This window comes from Pseudophryne corroboree, chromosome 4 (genome assembly GCF_028390025.1).
Source record: "Pseudophryne corroboree isolate aPseCor3 chromosome 4, aPseCor3.hap2, whole genome shotgun sequence".
In the NCBI taxonomy this organism is placed as follows: domain Eukaryota; kingdom Metazoa; phylum Chordata; class Amphibia; order Anura; family Myobatrachidae; genus Pseudophryne; species Pseudophryne corroboree.
This window is the reverse complement of record NC_086447.1, coordinates 310,907,764-310,927,965: the sequence shown is the minus strand read 5'-3', so window position 1 is coordinate 310,927,965 and position 20,202 is coordinate 310,907,764. Positions and strand designations below refer to the sequence as shown.

General features: G+C 44.7%; 1 protein-coding gene across 1 annotated transcript in view; it reads right to left on the bottom strand.

Annotated features, from left to right (window-relative positions):
- Nucleotides 1-19,391, bottom strand: part of KCNMB2 (potassium calcium-activated channel subfamily M regulatory beta subunit 2) — a 497,050-nt gene extending 477,659 nt beyond the window's left edge. The window contains exon 1 of the mRNA XM_063916298.1: nucleotides 18,425-19,391. The gene's annotated coding sequence lies outside the window, so the exon portion shown is untranslated. The remainder of the gene's footprint in view (nucleotides 1-18,424) is intronic.
- Between the last annotated feature and the right edge of the window lie 811 nt (nucleotides 19,392-20,202).

Sequence of the window (20,202 nt, the reverse complement as noted above, 5' to 3'; positions counted from 1 at the left end):
GACCTCTGACCGTAGTCACATGAACCAATTAAAACAAAAACTATCATGAAATTATGGATCATTGGACCCAAAGGAACAATCTATGTCTTCCTATCATTCAGTCTTGCTATTCTAAACAATATAGCCCCTTCCTCACTACTCAATGCCAGTTAAGCTACTATAGGTGCACACTATACATATTACTGGACTGATTTTCTTATAATAGGGTGATCGGCATGTTATTTGGTGTAATATGTAGGCATGAGCATTTTGACCAAACACTGATAAAGTGGTCTACAAACATCCAGCTTTGATTTCAGACTTTCCATAAGATATTGCCCAAAAGGTATTGTGTAGTGTGTATGAGCATTCCCAATATCAGACCATATTCTCTACGAAATTTCTTGATTCCTTCGATCGACCCATGAGCCTAAACATTGGCAGATTTTTTATTACATTTGTATAGTGTGTACTGCTGCTGATATTGGGTCCTTCCACTAGCAGACAAATCGTGTCAGTTGTCAGTTCAATCAAAAACAGTAGCTAGCTTTATTCCATTGAACAGCTGTGGGTTGTTGCCTCAATGATGTGATTCACAGCAAATAACATCAGCATCCAACATTCAAGAGTCTTCCAGACATTCGGAGAGACTAGGCTAGTATGAATAAATAGGCCAAGTAAACATTATTGAGTAATTTGCCAACTATAATCCTTTGACGTGTCAGTAGCAGTAATTCACATTTATATGTCATTAATGTCCAATAAAATGTTAATAGTAAAGTTCAATAATATGTCAAATGTATTACTTCCAACAGGGCCGGACTGGCCATCTGGCACTTCTGGCAAATGCCAGAAGGGCCGATGGCCACGTGGGCCGGTCCAGCGCTCACTGAGACACGCTGCCGCTCAGTCCGGCGGCAGCGTGTCTCAGCTGTCAGGGGAGGAGAGCGCGCCAGCGCCGCTATGTCTGGCGGCATATAGTGGACTTCAAAACAGCCGCCGGTTCGTGAGCCAATCAGAGCTCGCGGACCGGCAGCCAATCAGGAGCCGCCGCTGCCGGTCCGCGAGCCCTGATTGGCTCACGAACCGGCGGCTGGTTTGAAGTCCGCTACACACCGCCAGACATAGCCGTGCTGGCGCGCTCTCAGGTCATGACTCTGCAGCCCGCCTCTCACATCCCAGCCGGAGGAGCCGTAGCAGCAGCAGCGGTAAGCAGCTGCAGCACTGCTGTGGGGGGCAATTGTTTACCTGGCACTGTGGGGGCATTTGTATACCTGGCACTGTGGGGGCAATTGGCTGGCACTTTGGGGGCATTTATATACCTGGCACTGTGGGGGCATTTGTATACCTGGCACTGTGGGGGCAATTGTATACCTGGCACTGTGGGGCATTTGTATACCTGGCACTGTGGGGCACTTGTATACCTGGCACTGTGGGAGCAATTGGCTGGCACTGTGGGGGCATTTGTATACCTGGCACTGTGGGGGCATTTGTATACCTGGCACTGTGGGGCATTTGTGGATCTGGCTCTGTGGGGGCATTTGTGGATCTGGCACTGTGGGGGCATTTGTGGATCTGGCACTGTGGGGGCATTTGTATACCTGGCACTGTGGGGCATTTGAATACCTGGCACTGTGGGGCATTTGTATACCTGGCACTGTGGGGGCATTTGTATACCTGGCACTGTGGGGGCAATTGTGGATCTGGCACTGCACTATTGGGGGCATATAATGTAAATTTCGGCTCATACCGGGTGCTATAATGTGAATTTTATCTCATTCTGTGTGCTGTAATGTGAATTTCGGCTCATACCGTATGCCATAATGTGAATTTCGGCTCATACCGGGTGCTATAATGTAAATTTCGGCTCATACCGGGTGCTATAATGTGAATTTTGGCTCATACGGTGTGGTATAATGTGAAAGAGGCACCAGTACTAGATAGTATAAGGGGTCCTACTATTGTGGTGCATAATGCGTATAAGGGGTGTATGGTGTGGTAAACTACACTAAAGGTCACGCCCCCTTTTGAGTGGCCACGCCCCCTTTTCCGGAGCGCACAAACTTCACATTTCCATACCCCCACTTAAAAATTTCCACTTCAACCACTGGTTATGTGTATTTTAATAGAGAATGATGTACGCTTGTATGTTGTTAGAATATTAATTATATTTGTAAGAGCATAAACTAATAAGTGGGAGGAGTCAGGAATAGTAAGGGGAGGAGTCACAGAGGTGGGCCTGTGTGCTTCAAAAATGCCAGGGCCTATTTTTAGTCCCAGTCCGGCCCTGACTTCCAATAACATACCTCCCAACATGACCCTCTCCAGGCGGGGCCAATATGTTCTGCTTCTGGATTTTTCTCCTAATTTATGATCGCCGGCACCTGTGTTGAATAGATTAATGGATAAGTAAGGTGTTTCAACACAGGTGCCGGCAATCAGACATTAAGAGGGAAGTCCAGGAGCAGGGCATTCTGTCCCTCCTGAAGGGGGTCATGTTGGGAGGTATGCAATAATATACTGTAATAACTGTTTTGATACAAAAGTAATTAGCAGTGATATCATCTCCAACCACATCCGAATGACCCTCAGTTTGCAGTGCTGTCTTATTCAGTTACAAGTTGATGCTGCACAACATTGTCACTAGTGAAAGTGGAAGAAGAGAGGACCTTACTCAGTATCAGCGGCAGTTTTGCTAAATTAGCAAAACTGCAACTGTTTGTGATCGCATGCTGGGGGCCACCTAGCCAGCATGTTTAGTGCTGACCATCGATGCGATCACAATTCATTTAAAATCGCATCGCCGAAATCACAGGTTTGTGGAAGCACCCCTGCATAAGCAGTCAGGCTGCATATGTAGATGCTTTGCTACGATCTTATCCTTCGCAGCGTTTGTGTGTGGCGTCACGCTGCCGCCCTGAAAATGGTCTGTACATGGCTACATTGTCAAGACCACTCCCCCAAAATGCCGCATCTACGTACCCCCAACAGCTGCCGCTCTCAATCATACTGCGATCGCATCTTTCCGGGGTGCGATTGCACGCACTGTTAAAGTTCACGCACGCGCACTGCAGCCGCTGCACATGTGTAGAAGTCTGAAAATTGCTCGATTGTGATTTTCAGACTTCTGCATCCCATGCTGATTTAAGCCCATAGAGTCATCATAAAGGTAATGAAGGGCAGCAACCGGGGCTGTCTATTCATATGGGCTCAATGGGCTCTTGCCCAAGGGCCCCAGGAGTATAAGGGACCTAGGCTGATAGCTGAGAGTCCCCTCTTTCCAGGGGTACAAGATGTTTGAAAATTGGCCCTGGGGAACCGGAGATATCCGACTTGAAAGCAGTGGTCCCCATCCAAGCCTGTTAATTGCTCTTCCCAGCCAGATATCTCGGGTTCTGTCTGATGTAGAGTTTTTCTGAGGGTATAATCTAAAAGCCGTGACTCTCCCCTTTCGGTGGATACTGGCAGATTGTCTCTACTATGCCCAGAACCAGAGATATCAGCCTTCAAGCAGCTGGACCGTGCTCCAGCTCCACATGCCTAATATGCAGTTTTAGATTTTCATTGGTGAATTGCTCTGGCTCCTGAACTCTGATGCCCAAGTCCCTAGAACCTTCTGAAAGGTGGGACTCTCTAGTATTTTTTATCCCATTCAAAGCTAAGAAATATATTTTCAGGAACTTGAGATATCTGCAGTCAAGCAAGCTGCCTTCCCACCGGGAAATGATAAATATTAAACCCACTCCACTATCCACCCCTCCCCTACGTATTAAACACCCCCTACCACCCTGGAAGTTATGTACTAGGGCTTCTTTATTCAGCCCAATGCCCGTTTCTACAGTTTAGTCCCATCTGTGCAGTAAAGGAGTAAAAAATTACTGCTCCAGGTCCTACATGCTGAGTGGAAGATAGAACACCCCCTACCGTCTGCAGGACATCAAAGCTGCTGCTGATAGCACCCCCCACCCCTACCACTGGAGCATGGGTAGGGGGCCCAGTGCATTGCTGTGCCCAGGGGCCTACACTGCTGTTAAGACGACCCTGGCAGCAACAGTGACAGGACAGCATCTTTTCATACCCATGACAGTTGAACCATAGAGCACCCTCTATCCTTTCACCTTGGTATTGCTCCGATTTCACACATACAGTAACATCCCAGCCAGGAAATATTTGCTTACTGACCATTTCTGAAATGTTCAAACTTTTGTCACACATGAAATAAATAAGTTATATTTAGAAATGACCTATTTTACTGATTGGTAACTGCCACTGTAATTGCTAACTAAGGCCCTATTTCAGATCTGATCACAACAGCAAATTTGTTAGCTGATGGGCAAAACCATGAGCACTGCGTGGGGGGGGGGGGGGGCAGATAGCGTTAGATTTTCAGGGGTTATATTGTTTCTGTGCAGGGGAAATACTGGCTGCTTTATTTTTACACTGCAATTTAGATATCAGTTTGAACACACCACATCCAAATCTAACTCTCTCTGCACATTTTATATCTGCCCCAACCCGCCCCCCCATGCAGTGCACACTGCACATGGTTTCGCCCATTAGCTAACAAAATTGCTGCTGCAATCAGATCTGGATTAGACCCTAAGACATTTTGCAAAACATTAAAAACAAAACAAAAAATCTTGTCGTTTTCAACATTCCAAAATACTGTAATGTGTGTGGGTGTGCTTTTGCCCAATTAGTTTATTTGCCCACAGATGATATATGGGTCCATGCATTTCTCTAATATAGCACATATTATCCTCCAAAATTACAAATGTACTGAAAATAGCAGTTTTATATAATATAGTACACAGTATAATAATTCAACTTCAATAAATCAATAAATCTTCAATAAATTTCAACCTTTAAAAGTCACTGACTCAGAACCAATACGAATAATTACTTCCAGCACAGAGAAACAATACCATCAACACTATCATGCGACTGCACTCTGGGCCTGATCCAGGTTTGTAAGTAAAGCAAAAAAGCAAGTAACTTTGGGAGTAATTCAGAGTTGACCGCAGCAGCAAATTTGTTAACAGTTGGGCAAAACCATGTGCACTGCAGGGGAGGCAGATATAACATGTGCAGAGAGAGTTAGATTTGGGTGGGGTGCGTTCAAAACTGAAATCTAAATTGCAGTGTAAAAAAAAAGCAGCCAGTATTTACCCTGTACAGAAACAAAATAGCCAACCCAAATCTAACTCTCTCTGCACATGTTATATCTGCCCCCCCTGCAGTGCACATGGGCCCTCATTCCGAGTTGTTCGCTCGCTAGCTGCTTTTAGCAGCCGTGCAAATACTAAGACGCCGCCCTCTGGGAGTGTATCTTAGCTTAGCAGAAGTGCGAACGAAAGGATCACTTCAGACTTTAGTTCCTGTTTTGACGTCACGAACACGCCCTGCGTTCAGGCAGCCATGCCTGCGTTTCTCCAGGCACGCCCACGTTTTTATCTGACATGCCTGCGTTTTTACACACACTCCGCAAAAATGGTCAGTTACCACCCAGAAACACCCACTTCCTGTCAATCACTCTGCGGCCAGCAGTGTGATTGAAAAGCATTGCTAGACCTTGTGTGAAACGGCATCGGATTTTGTGAAAGTACGTCGTGCGTAAGCATTGAGCCGCATACGCATGTGCAGAAGTGTCGATTTTTAGCCTGATCGTTGCGCTGCGAACAACGGCAGCTAGCGATCAACTCGGAATGACCCCCATGGTTTTGTCCAACTGCTAACAAATTTGCTGCTGCAATCAACTCTAAATTACCCCCATAGTGTCTGGAACAAACCATGTTGAAATGCAAGGGGAGCAAATACATTATATTGTTTCTGTGCAGGGTAAATACTGACTGCTTTCGCATGTAGCCCACAAGTGTTAGACAGCTTTATTTTTACACTGCAATTTAGATATCAGTTTGACCACACTCCACCCAAATCTAAATCTCTCTGCACATACTTACATTACATCTGCCCCACCTGGTTTTGCTTGCTTTTTTTTTTACTTTGCTTACAAACATGAATCAGGTCCTCTATAACATACAACTAAAACAGTATTTGGCACAGCACATAGCTGGTCATCCTGACCCGTTCGCATGCAGCGGTTTAACGCTGCGGTGTGAACGGGTCGGAAATGCGCATGCGCGCCATTGCCCAGCAACAGCCATCGCTGGGCAACGACCAGAAGAATGAAGAAAGCATGCACGATCGCATGAAGATTGACAGTGGGGAGCAGGGACGTGCAGGCAGGGGAGGCAGGGGAGGCATTGCCTCCCCTGTCATAATGATTAAAATAATAAAAAGAAGATATTTATAACACAGTCTGTTATAAATATCTTTTTTTATTATTTTAATAATTCTCCCCCCCTGTGGCTGCTTGTGAGGGACAGCTGGGAGGCAGCGGGAGAGGTGCCTCCCGCTGCTAACACTAAAAGTCCGGGCAGCAGGGGGCGGGGCGCAGCAATGGGCTTTTGAAAATGAATGGGGAAGCGGCACCTATACTGGTGCAGCAATGACAGGGGCGTGCATTCAGCCCCGATGAATGCTTGCCCCTGTCAGTGCCCCAGATGTGATTGGCCCAGCGGATCCAGTGCTGGATCCGCTGTCCAATCACTAGCGAGCCCCCTTCCCGGCTGCAGCAGGCGCCGTGGGCTGTGTGGGCGCCCGCTGCAGCCAGCGCCGCTGACTGACACCAGAGGTCATAATTGACCCCTGGTGTCTGAGCGGCGCTACTATGGGAGAGACGTCATGAGTCATGACGTCTCTCCCATAGTACAGCAGAGACGAGCCGGCGGACGGAGACGGAGGACATCGCTGCAGGAGCGGTAAGTATGTGTGTGTGTTTTTTTTTATGTGTTTGTGTTGGGGGCAGAGCAACAGGAGCACAGCAACTGGGGGGCACAACAACAAGGGGCACAGCAGGGCACAACTATAAGGGGCACAGCAACAGGGGCACAACTATAAGGGGCACAGCAACAGGGGCACAGCAAAAGGGGCACAACTACAAGGGGCACAGCAACTGGGGGGCACAACAACAAGGGGCACAGCAACAGGGGCACAACTATAATGGGCACAGCAAAAGGGGCACAACTACAAGGGGCACAGCAACAGGGGCACAACTATAAGGGGCACAGCAACTGGGGGGCACAACAACAAGGGGCACAGCAAAAGGGGCACAACTACAAGGGGCACAGTAACTGGGGGGCACAACTACAAGGGGCACAGCAACTGGGGGGCACAACTACAAGGGGCACAGCAACTGGGGGGCACAACTACAAGGGGCACAACTACAAGGGGCACAGCAACTGGGGGGCACAACTACAAGGGGCACAGCAACTGGGGGCACAATTACAGGGGTCACAGCTACTGGGGTCACAGCTACTGGGGGCAAAGCTACAGGGTGCACAGCGACTGGGGTCACAGCTACTGGGGGCAAAGCTACAGGGGGCACAGCGACTGGGGGCACAGCGACAGGGGGCACAACTACTTAAGGCACAGCTACTGGGGGCAAAGCTACAAGGGGCACAGCGACTGGGGGCAAAGCTACAGGGTGCACAGCGACTGGGGACACAGCTACTGGGGGCAAAGCTACAGGGGGCACAGCGACAGGGGGCACAACTACTCGGGGCACAGCTAGGGGGCACAGCTATTGGGGGCAAAGCTACAAGGGGCACAGCGACTGGGGTCACAACTACTGGGGGCACAGCGACTGGGGGCAAAGCTACAGGGGCCACAGTGACTGGGGGCACAACTACTCAGGGCACTGCTACAAGGGGCACAGCTACAACAGGCACAGCTACAGGGGTCACAACTACTGGGGGCACAGCCACAAGGGGCAAAGCTACAGGGGGCACAGCTACAAGGGGCACAGCGACTGGGGGCACAACTACAGGGGTCACAACTACTCAGGGCACTGCAACTGGGGGCACTGCTAAAGGGGGCAAAGCTACTAGGGGTATAACTACTAGGCTCACAACTATTGGGGGCACCTGCTCCATCATCCCAGCTAGCAGCAGCACTCTCCCCTGTCTGTGCTAACGTCCTCCCGCGTCAGCGAGTGTATAATATTCATTAATTTCTCTCTCCTCCTGTGGATTACTTTGTTTGTAAGTATAATTTTCATTTTTACAGGTACCAGCCCTGTTGGATTCTACTGGACAAGTGGACGTGACCGGCGTGGGATGTAGGTAAGTAATCTCTCTCTCATTTTTACAGGAACCACCTATTGGATTCTACATGGACAAGTGGACGTGACCGGCGTGGGATGTAGGTAAGTATGTGTGAGTGTGTAAGTGTGTTTTAATACATTTTTACTTTCACGGTGTGTGTGTTGTGTTTTTATTTGGGTATTATTATTTTTTGTAGAACTACAGGTACCAGCGGGCCCATTATTTCCCCGCATGCTGGTACTTGAGGTTCTCCAAGTACCAGCAAGCGGGGGAGGCTTGCTGGGCCTTGTAGTTCCACAACAAAAAACAATATTCTTTTTTATACACACTTATGGCTATCAGCCCGGCACCCACCGCCCAGGGGTGCTGGGGACAGCCTCGGGCTTCACCCCTGGCCCTTGGGTGCCTGGAGGGGGGGGGACCTCTTGATTTAAAGGGTCCACACTCCTCCAGGGAACCCCGGCCAGGGGTGACTAGTTGGGGGGGTAATGCCACGGGCACAGGGACCTACATAAATGTGTCCCCCGGCTGTGGCATTATGTCCCTGGCTAGTGGAGCCCGGTGCTGGTTTTAAAAATACGGGGGACCCCTACATCTTTTGTCCCCCGTATTTTTGGAACCAGGACCGGTCTAAGAGCCCGGTGCTGGTTGTCTAAATACGGGGAACCCCTGTCCAATTTTTTCCCAGTATTTAAACAACCAGGACCAGCTCAAAGAGCCCGAGGCTGGTTATACTTAGGAAGGGGGACCTCACGCATTTTTTTTTTACATTTTTTAACCCATTCAGACCCTTCTCCATTAAGTTAATGGAAGCCCTGGACAACAAACTTGCATTCATGTCCTCCTCCCACTCCCTTCCCAAGCACTAATTTTTATTTTTTTTCTATAAAAATGTACAATATATCACAAGTATGATGAGCAGGCAGGCAGTGGGCATTGGCGGCATCGGATTGAGATGCAAATTAGTGGCGGAGGGCTGGGTCAGTTGATGGTGGGCAAGTTTGTAAGCCTTTGGCGGTGGCAGCAGGCATCGGCTCAGAGGCAGTAGCGGGCATTGGCTCGGCGGTGGTAGGGGTCATCGGCAGGATTCGGCGGACATTATGGCTGTAGTGCCTCACCAGCCTCTGACCTCACCGCACGCCACTGGTGGGGAGGCATTCCGGGGCAGATACTCACCATTTTCCAGGCGTGGATATCTGAACGCAGGCGTGTCTAGGTGTTTGGAAGGCGGTTGTCTGACGTCAATTCCGGGACCTTCATCGCTGGATCCATCGCACTGGGTAAGTAACTGCAGGGCTGGTCTTGGTCTGCACAAAACTTTTTTAGCATAGCAGGGCTGCACAAGCGATCGCAGCCCTGCTATGCTAAAATACACTCCCCCATAGGCGGCGTCTAGTTGATCGCACGAGCAGCAAAAAGTTGCTACGTGCGTTCACCTCGGAATAACCCCATAGAACACTGTTACAAAAAGATACATAGAACCACAACAGCAATACAGGCATCAGAGAATACTTTATTCCATTTATATGCGTGTAGGTAAAAAGTGATGGTATATGCTTTAAAAAATGAAAAATCTAAAAATTCAGTGCGCATGTTCATGACACTTTAGTAATTCCCACAATAGTACATCACTCATGCAGGATAAGGAGTGCATTGGAGTGTGGAGTACAGTATAGTACAGTGAGGGGGTCTTCAGAATGGAAGAGTGTAAGGTACATTAAATATTTTATATTTTACGGGTTGATAGGAGGAAAACCTGCAACGCATAAAGTTGTGTACCATTAGAAATAGAACGGAGTGTTCCTGATATTGGGGGTAAATCCAAGTTGATCGCAGCAGGAAATTTTTTAGCAGTTGGGCAAAACCATGTGCACTGCAGGGGAGGCAGATATAACATGTGCAGAGAGAGATAGATTTGGGTGTGGTGAGTTAAATCTGCAATCTAAATTGCAGTGTAAAAGTAAAGCAGCCAGTATTTACCCTGCATAGAAACAAAATAACCCACCCAAATGTAACTCTCTCTGCAAATGTTATATCTGCCCCCCTGCAGTGCACATGGGCCCTCATTCCGAGTTGTTCGCTCGTTGCCGATTTTCTCTATATTGCGATTAGTCGCTTACCGCGCATGCGCAATGTTTGCAGAGCACATGCGCTTAGTTATTTTACTCAACAGTTAGGTATTTTACTCACGGCATTACGAGGATTTTTCTTTGTTCTGGTGATCGGAGTGTGATTGACAGGAAGTGGGTGTTTCTGGGCGGAAACTGGCCGTTTTATGGGTGTGTGTGAAAAAATGCTGCAGTTTCTGGGAAAAACGCGGGAGTGGCTGGAGAAACGGGGGAGTGCCTGGGCGAACGCTGGGTGTGTTTGTGACGTCAAACCAGGAACGAAACTGACTGAACTGATCGCAGTGTAGGAGTAAGTGTCGAGCTACTCAGAAACTGCTAAGAAATTTCTATTCGCAATTTTGCAAATCTTTCGTTCGCAATTCTGCTAAGCTAAGATTCACTCCCAGAGGGCGACGGCTTAGCGTGTGCAATGCTGCTAAAAGCAGCTAGCGAGCGAACAAATCGGAATGAGGGCCATGGTTTTGCCCAACCGCTAAAAAATTTCCTGCTGCAATCAACTTGGAATTACCCCCATTATGCGGAGACAGTTGACTGGGCTTTTGCTGCAGAGAACCCCCACACATACAGGGTGAAGAAGCAGTAAATGTGTAAATGTTCCATGAAATAGAGCAACAGACAAACATTGCATGAAGCCTGATGTGATTTGCTCACATGCTTCCTTGCACTGATTTCTTTGGCCAGATTTAGCTCATTGCTGCCCAATTACTCTCCCATATATGTTGCTATATGGATTGGAATATATTCCTTTAATTCTTAGGGCAGCAGTAAAGCCTGCAAATAGCTAGGCAAATCACTGCGCTCCTTAAGGGCCCTACAGACACGGCGATACGCCGCCGAGCTGCCCGACCATCGATACGGCAGACGGGTGACTCGACGGAGTGGGGGCAGTGACGGCACTCCCCCCGTCGCCCGGCTCCACAGAAGTGCAGGCAAATATGGACGAGATCGTCCATATTGGCCTGCATGCAAAGACGACGGGGCGCCAGCGATGAACGAGCGCGGGGCGGCGCATCGTTCATCGCTGGTGCCTCCACACTGCACGATATGAACGGTATCTCGTTCATTAATGAACGAGATCGTTCATATCTTGTAGTCAAATCACCCAGTGTGTAGGGCCTATCACTTGTAGCACCCAGATGGCAAAAAAAAAACACACAAATTGAGACATATAACCTGGCACACTGTTCTGCCTGGAAGTCTCACCCAGGATAGAATGCCACCATTATTATGCCTCCTAACTGGTATGTAACACAGTTAGGTTTAATGGTTCAATCACCGGGCAACTGGGGTGTATGTCTGTTCCTTGCTGCTCTGCACTAGCCACTGGTGAGTTCACCAGTGAAAGGGTGGCCGGAGGGAGATGGTAGAGGGTAAGATGGTAGCCTAACACAATGTCACACCCACTTCATGATGTGTCCATGCCCACCCATCCCAATTACCTTCAATGTTGTGAGATATAAATAATCTAGACTTCCTCTGTGGTCAGCAGACTGGCTTTCTCTGCCTATTGCTGGGGCTGGGAAATGCAAATCCATAAATGCTGAGTATTACTGTGCTTCCCTGAAGACTTTGGCACAATAAGAATGAGCATACAAGAATCTCTACATTTCAAGGGCTCCTTTCAACCTTTGGGTCCCAGCGTATTGACTGCATGGTGGACACTTTCAATCAGAGCCGGCCCTAGGCATAGGCAAACTAGGCAATTGCCTAGGGCATCTGGTATGCCTAGGGGCACAAGCAGCTTCTGCTGATTAAAGTGATATACGGCATGCCTATATTCTGTGTGTAGCATTTTGTATGCAGATACAGCCACAGTCGCACACAGTATATAGGCATGCTGCATATCATTTTAATCAGCAGAAACTGTTTGTGCATCCTAGCCACATAGCAATGCAAATAAGATGCATTTTCATAATAAATAGGCACCCGACGTTAGCAGAGCTGCCAATTGACTCATGCCAGGAACTATATGTGTCATTATGTGTATAAGGGCATTAATAATGTGTAACATATGTGTAAGGGGCACTATGTGTGTCATTATGTGTATAAGGGCACTAATAATGTGCTGAATATGTGTAAGGGACATTATGTGTTTCATTATGTGTATAAGGGCATTAACAATGTGTGGCATATGTGTAAGGGAAATTATGTGTGGTATTATGTGTATAAATGCATTACCAATGTGTGGCATTATGTGTATAAGGTGCTCTACTGTGTGGCGTAACATATAGAAAGGGCACTACTGTGTGGTCTAATGTGAATAAAAAGCAATATGGTGGGGTGTAATGTGAATAAGGATCAATATGGTGTGGTATAATGAGAATAAAGAGCAATATGGTGTGTAATGTGAATAAGGAGCAATTCAGCATGATGTTATGTGAATGTGGGGCAATACTGTGAGGAGTAACGTATATAAGGTAAAGTGGTACTACTGTATGATGTAATGTGAATAAGGGACACTATCGCATTATAAATTGTGAATAAAGTTGCACTACTGTGAGGCATAAGTTGAATTGGGGGTACTATTGTGTGGCCATGCCCCTTGCCAGCAAAAACACACACCTTTTTGGGCTGTGCGCCGAATGTGCACACTGTTCATATTTAAATTACAGGGGGTAGGAAAACAAAAAAAGGACTGCTATGGGTGGGGGGTGATGGTGCTGGGAAAGGGGTGCAGGTTCAGAGGTGGAACTAGCGGTGGTGCTAGGGGGCACCAGCCAAAATCTTGCCTAGGGCATCATATTGGTTAGGGCCGGCTCTGCTTCCAATCCATTAGAAATGTCACATGGCAGTACTGTATATGGTACCCTCTTAAATTCTGTACTCTACCAAGCCAAAATGAACACTTTGGGGAATATTTACTAACTGGCGAGTTTTCAAAAACAGAGATGATCGGCGGCTATGACCGATGGATTTAAGACAGCAACTGCAATAAATGCTAAACAAGCCTGATTTAGCATTTATTACAGTTACCATTTTAAATCCATGGGTCAAAACTGCAGATGATCAGCAGTTTTGTAAAACATACGGTTAGTAAATATACCCCAGAGTGTTCATTTTGGCTTGGTAGAATACAACATTTAAGAGTGTACCATATGTAGATCAATGGGTCAACCAGAAATAGGTTGACAGTCAATAGGTTGGGGGTCAACATGCAATAGGTCAACTGGGTCAAAAAGTCAACATGAAAAGGTAGACAGAAAAAAACGACATACTTTTTTTTTAAAGTCTTTTTTATGTCTAACCGCACATAAGGCAAATTAGTTGCACCATGTACCCTCGTAAGCTTGCTTCGCTCACCACGCTTCAGGCAATGTTACTATTCCATATCATAGTCCGTGTGGATGGTAAATTATGAAAACATTTTAAAAAAACAACAACTTGTGTCGACCATATGTGTGTTGACCATTGGCATGTCAACCTTTTAAACCCATTTACCTTAAGCACTGTCTCCTCTTACATGTCAACCCTTTGACCATGTCGAACTTTTGTACTTGTCAACCTAATGCATGTCAACCATATGGGGTTGACCTATTGACTGTGGACCTATCATCTGGAACCCCCATATTCAGTAATACCATGTGATGTTTCTAATGGATGAGAAGTGCGCACCATGCAGACAAATACACTGGGCGCCCAGGGGGTGAAAGGAGCTGGGATTAAAAACAGCAGATATGTGTTTGAATTAAGGAATTTAGCTATTTTCTCAATAACAAAATCACAGATGGCAAATCTGATTATTTTTTTTCTTTTATTTTGCCAGTAGTTTTTACAATTTGCCATAATGCTCAAAGATCGCAGTATATTTTTTATCAGTTCTCTTTATTTCTCTTTTTTAGTCTTATTTTTTAATTGTCAAAAGCTGGATAATGAAATGTATAACATTCTACTGACAGCAGGGAACGAATAAAAACTAGGCAGACATAATAGTTGAAAAACACATTAAATCCTGTACAAGTTTAATAGCAGTTAAATGAAGCTACTAGCTACATCCTATACTATGTCAAAATCATTGCCAATTGCTTCAGATGAAAAATAATTCTGCTCTAAACAACTTAACATACAGCTTACTATACATCTGTAGGCCCATCAAAGATCAGCCTTTGTATTATGAAAAAGAACAAAGTTAATAACCATCAATATGATACCAAAATGCATAAAATGTTCATCATCCTATTTTATGCAACATTTGATGGCTATATTGTTACTGTTTTCTGAATCTAAATTCATACTTCACCATTTTATACACTGGTATAGTAAAAATCAGCAAAAATTGTGCATTGCTGGAAATATTTTTTTACACATGTCTATATTTGCAGTTGAGGCAAACATATAGGAACATGAAACAAAATAAATAAAATATAAATATATATTTATTTGCTTGTTTCAAAGTTGTTGGAGAGTGAACTACATAGACTTTCTATACCACGAACTTCAAAAACAAATAAAAAAAATCAGAAATTGCTAAATGCAAGTTTTCAACACCGTAACAGGTGCTGGCCCCACCCCCTAAACCCATGACATCATGTCTAGTGGGTGGGGATGCCGGCTCTGAAAAGTAGAGCTTTGCTGGGAACATTACTTGGACTCTCCCCATAACTCTGCACTAACGTTACGGTTGATTCTATATCGGAGTGGGAGAAGGGACCTTCTGATGTACCTAGGGGAGGAGACACGTCACCAGGGGGAGGAGATACTGCCGAACAGGGTACCCGAAAAGTACTCTCGCGGGCTCGCTTCGCTCGCCATGCTTCGGGCTCTGTGGCTTGCTCCGCTCCGCTTTGCTCGCCACCTGATTACTAAAGGTAATAGTTGGTGGCATGGATAGTAGAGGAACTATCCCGCTGGCCTAGCTCCTCCCCCTTGTGTCGTGACTCCTCCCCTGATGGAAAAGGTCCCTTAGCCCACTTGGATCTAGCTTCAACCCTAGCGTTACTGGCTGCAGCGTGCCATTGTAGGAACGCTGCAAGCCACATGCAGGTGCCGTGGGGCAGCAGCGGCGGCAGAGCTCCCGGAGCTATGTATCCTGTCTGATGGCACTGCCTGCATATCCTTAGTTATGGCCCTGCAAGGTGTCATATCCCATGTGAAAATCTGTCAAATTTGTAGAACATATCATATTGTCTATTGTTGCCATATAGGGCCTAATTCAGGTGACTGGAGTGTCAATGTCGCATGCAAAAGATTGATGTTTTAAGTCTATGCATGAGTCCAAGTCACAATGTGCATGTGCCCTGATTGTCTGCGCTCAGACACAGCACAGAATCAGTCTGAAGGTCTGAGAATTTCAGTGGGAGTTCCTGGAAGGTCATAGGGGGGTGGAGAACACGAAGTGGGTGTGTCACTGGCAAGTCACCGAATCCGGCTGCGATCAAGTGATACAGGTAATAAAGAGAATACTAGGCCTTTATGTAACAGCCTGCGAGATGCAGGAACTGGCACAGTTCTGGTGATTTAGCCCATAGTTTTAAAGCGTGTAGCATTATTGTGATGTTTGTATTGTAAACATGCCTGCAAGGTCAGGTGCAGTTTCATTTCCTGGGTTTATTTTCATAAGACCATGACGCATTGTTGCATACTCCAGACCCTCCAACATGACCCGCCCCACTAGGTACAAAATGCTCTGTTCCTGGACTTCCCACTTAATTTATGATTTCCATCTCCTGTGTGGAACTAGTTAGATGATAAGAAAGCTGTTTCTTCACAGGTGATGGCAATAATAAATTAAGAGGGAAGTCCAGAAACAGAGCATTTTGTACCTAGTGGGGCGGGTCATGTTGGAGGGTATGATACTCTCCTGCATTGTTGGGAGATGTCTCAATTTCAGGCAAATGTGGGAGAGCAGGCCACACTCCGGAGTCTTGTTCCTCTTTCTTATGAAGTAGGTGTGGCATCAGTGGTGGGCAGGGACAATTTAAGCCAGTCACCACCCTGCTTCCATTTCCTGCACTTTTCCATTGTATCTTCTCTGGAGATCCAAAAAGTAATCAGGTACTGTACTGTATTCTATGAAATGCGGCTTGATATGTACTTGGCAGACATGTAAGCTTTGCAGGGCAAATATTTACTGAATGCTTTCTTTTCATTTATCAGTTTAAAGGAAGGTAACAGCTCACTGACTAGTGACGTGGGGAACCTTTATTGCGTTCATTTGTTGAAATCCTGAAGGTAATGTATGGCAAATACAACTAAAGTTCCTTTTTCGGTCACCTTTCTTCTGACCCTTCTCATCTCAGCCTCGTTAAATTCTATTTTTATACAAGATGGGCAGTTTGCCTTCTTGAGACCAAACTATCCTGTGAATGACTCTGTGTCTAGGGACAAAATGACCAGAGAATTTTATAGATTATGTTTTTATTGAGGATTCTGGAGAAATGCAGCAAGCTAGACTCAATGTCATTCAGAGATCTAGCCTAAAGAGTGGATCTGCACTTGTCTGGCCAACATACTGTATCACTGGAAAAGCGAGCCACTGACGTCACTGGAGAGGGAGTGCGATTATTACTACACAGAGGTTTTCAAGGAACAACAGATTCATCTTAAAGCTTTCAAAGGACAAATTGCTTCATGGACTAATAGTCCACTTTGTTTTATTTTACAGTTATACATTTACTCTAGTACTTTCCTCAATTACAGTGTGATTGTGAAAGTGTTACAATTAGGTGGCTTATGCTTTTATACCATTAGTATATCCACAGGGACAAGGTTTTACAACTAGTGATATATGTGCCACCAGAAATCATGATGTCAAAGGAGCAAAACGCAGCAGCACTCCTGCTCAGAAGTTCTCCCAGGAATCATCAGAGGTTTTACCATGAGCACTCAACTGAGCTCACACTTGTGTATCCATGGTGCGCTTGTCAAGCACTGTGCTAAAATTATGCATCGCGGCCACTAAACTAAACAATGTATCGAGCCAAATCCATCAATTGTCCATGCAATATCTGCAGTATTCATGTGTCTTTGAATGATCTACTGTATTTATGGTGACCATATTATGCAGGGAAGGAGGACACCATAACACCAGTAACCTCATTGTCTGACTCTCCTATTACTCCACACAAGTGGGATTTGTAGACTAAATTATGGTACATACATTTATGTCCACTATTCCTGTGTTTCTGTGTTTTATCCATACAGTAATAACACGTGGTTATTAAAGGTGAAGCATTTACTTCTATGCATGTGTAAAGTCTGCATACATATATTATAATAATAGTAACAAACTGGAGAAATAAAGTTAACATGACTTGTATGCACCCCATAAAAATGTGAACAAAAAATAGAGATGTTTTCCTACCATAGTACCCTGCGAGCTGCGCAGCCACATGCCGCCATACCTTTGTGCTTAATTACATTTCCTCCTTAATATGTTTAATATTCTATAGTATAAGTACCCAATTTCCTAACAGGTGCATTTTATAACTATACTATACAGTACTTAAAAGGAGATATCACTATTCCAACTGAACCATGGATTCCAAAGCCATCTTCCAAAGTCAATAGGTCCTGGGCCGCAATAGATTAAGAACCCCTGATCTACTGCAGGCAGTTTTACTGCATAAATTAAAGTGACACAAGCGTCTTTACCATTTTTATATATGTTATGGAACATGTGTATGTCTGGTGCTTTTATAGTTTGCATTTCATAAAGTTATGCGCCTGGCTTCCACGGCTTTGTCAGTTACAGAACAGTACACAGTGTCAGCACCAAATATGACACTGCAGGAGAGGTTTCACCCCTAGTGTGCAGACTAACACCAATGACGCTGCTGTAAAAGCTGACCCCAGAATGAGAAAACAATGCAGTCCCACTGAGGAGGGAATGACACTATATAAATGACTGATATACACATATAACGTAACACCTCTTTAACAATTTTAAAGATTTCTTCTTTAACACGTATTGTAGGCCACATGTCAAGGGTATATTATGAAGATCAATTTTTGAAAACCAGACAAAATTCAATAAATATAACAAAGAAGGAATTAAAAAAAGACTGACAAAAACAATGATTTCAGTGAAAATATTTCCAATAAATCATATGGTTAGTTCACACATGAATTTCATAAATATAGAGAATTGGAATGAGAAGATCAAGAAATGATATATAAAAATCACAGAATTAGCAAAGAAATGCTCTGCCCTACCTTTATGTTACAATGCCCTGACTTCCACATGTTTGAAAGCTTCTTGGCTTCTGTTCTTGCTGATCTTTGTGTCTCTTTTGTAGGCTGGCTTGTGAATCTGCTCCATGGAAAGAAGAATTCCTCTCATCCGTAGAAGACTTACAATAGTTGTACGCTGGGTTAGTAACTTTTGTATCCTGTCAGAAAAAATGTGAGTGCCATCAGACAAATCACCTAAATGTCTTTAGTGCAGTCACTTTGTCACTTCACAGAAAACAATGGTTACAGTAGAAATCTCCAAATATTCTACACCAAATACAAATATATGAAATTAGAAAAAAAAAAATCCTGTTTTTTATTCCAAAGGGTCTTAGCAAACAAGTATGTGCCTGAAGAATTCAGAAATGAGGTTGACCCATTGAGACCTAGTCCAGAGATCCATAGGGAAATCAGATGTTCAGGAGATCCGTGACTTAAACAAAATCCCATATACTGCAGCAAACAAAAAGGGAATTGCTTCACACCCTGACTGGGCTCCGCATCATATTGTTGATATCCACGTTAAACATCTATAATCTCATTCTCCACCTTACGCTGCTCCAGCTAGAATGTCATTGCCCTTGGAATGTATTTGTTCTCATACAGTCAAGTTCGATCCAAGAAAATCTCTCATCGCACTCTCTCTCTCTCCTCTTTTCCCAAAGAGAAATAAGGTTTCTTCCTCCTATTCCTGACCTTTTCCACAGTCAAAACAAACCTTCAGAACATAAAGGTACAGTGTTATTTGTCAGCAGAAAGCCATGCTCTGTGAATGCCTGAAACACAGTCTCATCCAGTGTAAAAAATGTGAGCTCCTTTGCATTAGGTTGATACAGAATGTGTAGCTCTGGTACCAGTCCGTCTCTCTGATTCATCAGGGAGTCTCCTTGGTAACTAGCTGTTCCTCTCTGATGACTCCTATTATATCAAAGCTCTCTCAATTTAAAGGTAAGTGAAAGTCTGTTGAGAAACAAACCAATATATATACTATGTATCAATAGAAGATTTGTTTGTTGTACATTTCAGTATGTTTATCTAAAGAAAACAGGCTTCGACATAGAATGTTATACATGCACAGATATAATGTGTCTTCACACAATGCTAGCAGGTGCAATATATTCCTCTGAAATAATTCCATTGTTTCAACTTTCTACATTTATTTACATTATATCTGTAATTAGATGATATTTAATTGCATATACTGGTATTTTATCCATTTTCAGCATCTATATGACTGATGACATATAGGACATATAAAAGTTGTAAACATAAACACACAAAAACAACTTGACTAAAGAGCCTGGAAAAACAAATAAATATTCTACTATAATGATAATACAAATACAGAATTTTGCAAACTAGTCTTGCCAAAAGAAATAGTCAGAAGCTTATCTTAGAAACTAATGGGGCCTTTACATCTGCGATGTATTACCCCAATTCCCTGTTCTGCTGTCACCAGGGAGTCTGGGAAATCCAACATGTTCAAAATCCCAGATTCACTGATTCTGACCAAAAAATGATCAGGATCAGTGAGTTGAGGATTTCTAACATGCTAAATTTTCCTTATTCCCTGACTGATCCATTGTAATTGCGGATCAGATCAATATCAGAGAATCAAAGCGCTGATGTATGGACCACATTAGAAGTTAAAAACAACAACTAAGGGGGTGATTCAATTAATTAGCAGGAGTTTAACTCCTGGGAGCTATTTAATGAATTCCCACCAGGGTCACCATTTCGCGTGAAATTGAACTATGATC